We start from the raw sequence: 4842 nt of genomic DNA, 5'->3' as shown, positions 1-4842 counted from the left end.
AACAAGTATCGCCATGAGGGCCATTCATACCAAACAAGCATTGCCACAAAGGCCATTCATTCAAACAAATCGCCACCAAAAGGGCCATTCATCAAGAAGATGATGCATACATCACAGGATATATCTACAAAGCTATCAATGGACGGAAACAGGAGCCGCCAAAAAGGAACATGCCACTAAACCGGATCAAGACACTTGCAGAGCAAACATGGAACTTTTTCTTGCGCAGCCGGTCAAGATAGGGTGCCCATGAGAGCCAAGCTCTCCGGCCAGGATTTGGGAGCTATCCAACCTCAGACTCAGCCATAATGTTGTCTGTTTATTTTTTTATTTTTATTTTTTACCGAAAAAAATTGCAACCAGTTGGATACACACCGGGAAATCTGAAGGTATTCCCGCATAAGGCACATATTCTTCCCCAGTGAGTCGAACTACCTGTGATATGATTCCCAGAGACTAGGGATATGTAGGCGGTACAAGACCAGAGAGCCGGTCACATTCCAAAAACCGTCCAAAGACATCTCTGTCACAATACTGAGGATCTCAGGACCTTCCTGCAAATCACTTAAAGTCTTAGTTGAGTCGAACTACAAGTGGCCTGAGTTCTCCTATAGCCAAGATATGTAGGAAACCCAGAGACCAGGGTCCAACCATCATCTTGAAAAACACTTTGAATTGGTCAGTCAAAAATCAAGGTTCTTCAAATTTCATTGCTACAAAACGAAAGGCCAGTTGCTGACACCTAAATTTTGATCTCCGATAATTTTTATGATAATTTTTATCTAATTATTCGGAGCCTCTGAACTACAGACGGAGTAAGATATGCATTTCATAAATCAAAAGTGATTTTACAAAATTGCCCCGGTGGCATATATATTTGGCGAAACACCGGTAAAGGGACAACCGCATGCCATTTTTATATTTTTACATATTTTCAAGAAAAATACAAGAACGTTTATTTTGTTTTCTAAAAAAAAAGCAGTTAATTATGAGTTGTTCATTTTAAACAAATACGAGTTATCATTAAGTAACCTACTTCATCAAAGTCAGTAAACCCGAATTAATTAAGTAAAGGACAAGTGCGTATTTATTTTAGGTGAATTAAGTGTCTAAATTAGCATTTAATTGTTTTTTTGGAATTTGTCTTAGTTTTAATTATAACAATTTGAGAGAGTTAAAGATGCCCTTATTTTATAAACACAGCATTTGAAATTACTTAAAAATACCATGTATATACCGCATATATACGCGTATATACATTGGTGATATACAAATTACATTTTAAGAGATTTTCAAGGCCCTTTTAATTTATGGCCCGGTCCAGCCCAATAAGGACTGACCCGGCCCAGTTGTGCAATAATATAAATACTCCTCTTCAACCAAACACAACCGTTTGGCCATCATTCTACAAAGTATGCGGTTAGGGATTCAAACCCTAGCCCGCTGCCACCATATGCTCCACTCTCTCTCCTCGTCAACTGACCATTTTTCGAAAGTTTTTAGAGAACCACAGATCGTTCAGTACTTGCCATGGTTTGTTTTGGCAAAGCATTAATTGTTTCAATGGTTCACCACATTCTATCTGCCAAACGACGCCCAAACAAGGTAATACGCACCCATCTTTCACCTTTTTTGAGTCAAACATTATATAATTTCGTCTATTATTTTTTATCTGATATTATTGAAGGTTGATTCTTATTGGTTTATAAGGTCTTAGGTCAGATCGACCTGGAATAGGTCTAATCTGACCGTATATGATTATATTTCTTCAAATCCTAGCCGTAGACTTCATAAATCAAATGCCTGCATCTCAAAAACGCATAAGTCCCACATCGATTATTTTCTAGGGTTTCAACTGATTTGGGGTTATATAAATAGAACCTCATTTTTTAACATTTCACAGAGGGACACGTACAAGAAAACCCTGACTTTGAGTTTCATACTCATAACATGGGAATTTAAGTTCAAAATTTTAAGACTTTCCCTTAAAGTTGAGTTTTTTTTTTAATTGTGTGGCCTTAATCTTTTATCTTTTTGTTGCTTTTCTTGTTATTTTAAGTTCTGTGTTTAGTTTTGTGCTAGTCTTATTGTAAATTTATTGTTTATGATTTAGTTTGAGTATTATTTTATGTTATTCTGTTTATTATTAGTTTAATAAGCCCCTTGTGTAAGAGTTATGGTCTAAATAGGCTCTTAATAACATTTGATCACTGTTTAAGTCATTTTAAGGGCTTGAATGGTGTTATGTGTGTATAAACTCTAGTAATGTGTCTGAAAGTTTAATTAAAAATGTGCAAGTGTGTCTAGATATGTCTAAGTTTGCTCAAATCTGTCTAAATGTATCTGAATGAGCTTGAGTGTGACCTTAGATAGCATGTAAGTCCTATGTCAAGGTAAATATTGAATAATCTGAGTTGCCTGGTTGAATGCCAATGATTACAAGGTCTTATCTTCATCTCATTTTGGTTTATATTTAAACTCTAAAGTGATCCAATAACTTTGAATGAGTTTAGTCTATTGAAAGAGTTGATTAAACAAATGAAACATAGCTGCTTGAGTCATAGAGTTCATGTTTAGCCTGAAATTGAGTTTGTAATGCCAAGAATCTATGTGAATGCTGAAGATAAGAGAGTTAAAAAGGGAGAAAAGAATAGGAAATCTCTGGCTTGAATCTGCCCAAGTCACCTTTCCCACATAATTGCTTGTGTCATTTTTAGAGTGTGCTGTGTTTGGACCCTGTCTTTACCTGCTGTGTGCAAATCAACTTTAAACAAGAATGCACATGACTGTTAAGGTTCTGTTTTGGTGTAAAAGAGTTCAAATCACTTCACGATTAGAGATTTGGGTTGAAATAGCCTTAAACAATAACCTATGCCATTGTTATCTGAATATCTACGGTAGGATTTATTTAGTGATCTTGTTTGGGTGATCATAAGTAAACCAAAAAACAACTTGACAAATAGAGGTGCCTTTTTAAGGAGCCTTAAAGAGAGAAGAGGGAAGAACCCGGTCCAACTTTGTTTATAGTACCCTCGTCCAAATACGAGGTGCCATGGAACAGTCTGAAAGTATATAGGGGTGAGTGTTTACTATATGAGTGCATTAATGATCCCTCATCCTCATCATTGTATCAAAGGGTGGAATGAAATGAATTTATCAGGTGTTTAAATAAGTTGTTCAAACAAATAGTGAATCTGTTTATGTATAGTTGTTGATTTTCTGGGAATAGGGGATAAAATGGATCCAGTTGAAGTCTTAGTAGTAAGTCCTAATTTGAAATAAAGACTAGACCATTGGACTCATGAGGCCTGTTTGAACCCCTTATACTATTCTTCTTTATCTGTTGGAATTTTTAAAAAGGTACAGGTTTTATCTCATTTGAGCTACAGTGCATATAAGTCATATATATCTTCTCTGTGTATCTCTCTTATCTGTTGGAGTTGGCTGAAATCTAAAGGCCCATCCCTATGCTGTCTATGAGTGTCTAAATATGTTAAACTCGGTCTCTACTATGCTATCTTTTCTCATCCAAGCTATTTAAGCTTAAAGTTGTTTTGTGCTTTGATTTCCTGGTTCCCAAACCCCCTCTATATAATTATGATTTCAATGTGTTTCATCCTCTTAGCTTATAGACTTTTGCTATGTCCTGATATTGCTAAGCATGGTCCTGTAAAGGTATACTGGTCTGGTTTTGTATACTAACTAAGTAGGCTGTTGATAATTATAGTTTGTATGGGATTATTGTGATTCTCTTGTTCCAGTGTACATCTGATTGGTTTGAGTTCTCTAGCCTTAATCTAGGTTGATTATTGCTTTAAAAGATGAAAGACTTATCAGGTGGTTAGTTGATCATGAGTTCAAGGTTTAATTTTAAAAAGTAGATACTAACAAAATATACATAGGAGAATGAAAGAAGAAGAGGTATACATGTGGTATACGGCTGATATACATATCATATGTGTATATCATTGCTATACCAGATGTATATGTGAATAAGATAGTCATATACAATAAGCATAAGGGAATAGATTTCTTTAGGCTTTAATCTTAGCCCAATTTAGGCTTAACACAGATCTGGGCCTGGCCCATTTCATTGCTGTCAAGGCAGTCCATAACTCACACTTTGTCAAAAAAAATGGGGAACAAATGGAGGCTCGGTAGAATCCTTAGGATTAACTAATGGGCCTCAGGCCCAATAACCAGGATTTGTATATGTGTGCATATGTTTTGTCTCGTTCATATACGTATTGTGTATGTATGCATCAATGATAAGTTCAAATGTATTAATTCTAACCTATTTCCCCTTTTTCCTCCTCCCTCCTCTCCACTGCACGGGCCGCTCGGGCCGGGTCGAAATTCACCTATTGGGCTACAGCCCAACAGGTCAATTCTTCATAATATAGACGATTCCAATGAAGAGAAAGGGAAGCAAATATTGTAGATGCGCATGAAGGCCCAGCCATGGGTAAAAATGACCAATTAGGGGCTTGGTACGCCCCTAGGCTATCCCTTCTCTTTTTATTGTTATGTCCTCTTATTTTTCAAATTGCTGTATTGTATTCATGTACTTGTAAAAAGCTTGTATTATAGTGGAATCCTTTTTGGTTGAACTAGAAATTTTAGGCAGATGGTGCCTACGCCGTTTAGTCGACTTTAGGTCCCCCAAATGATTTTCGAAACCCGGATTAAGCATAATGATTCCAAGACTTGAAAAGAACAACAAATGATTTTGATAAGTTAAATGAAAGCAAAGGATTTCAAAGTGCAAAAAATGATACGTCATTTCTTTTAAATTCGAACCAGTTTCAAGGAATTCCACTTCATAAGGTAAAACAAGTTTTT

At 36.1% G+C, this 4842-nt stretch overlaps 1 long non-coding RNA gene across 1 annotated transcript; it reads left to right on the top strand.

Annotated features, from left to right (window-relative positions):
* The first annotated feature begins 1415 nt into the window (after nucleotides 1–1415).
* LOC132041944 (uncharacterized) lies at nucleotides 1416–4610 on the top strand. The gene is made up of 2 exons (XR_009411291.1): nucleotides 1416–1605; nucleotides 4376–4610. It is a non-coding gene; the product is annotated as an uncharacterized LOC132041944 (long non-coding RNA).
* The last annotated feature ends 232 nt before the right edge of the window (nucleotides 4611–4842 follow it).

Source organism: Lycium ferocissimum, unplaced genomic scaffold, assembly GCF_029784015.1.
Source record: "Lycium ferocissimum isolate CSIRO_LF1 unplaced genomic scaffold, AGI_CSIRO_Lferr_CH_V1 ctg12455, whole genome shotgun sequence".
NCBI lineage: Eukaryota > Viridiplantae > Streptophyta > Magnoliopsida > Solanales > Solanaceae > Lycium > Lycium ferocissimum.
This window is presented reverse-complemented; position numbering and strand designations above follow the sequence as displayed.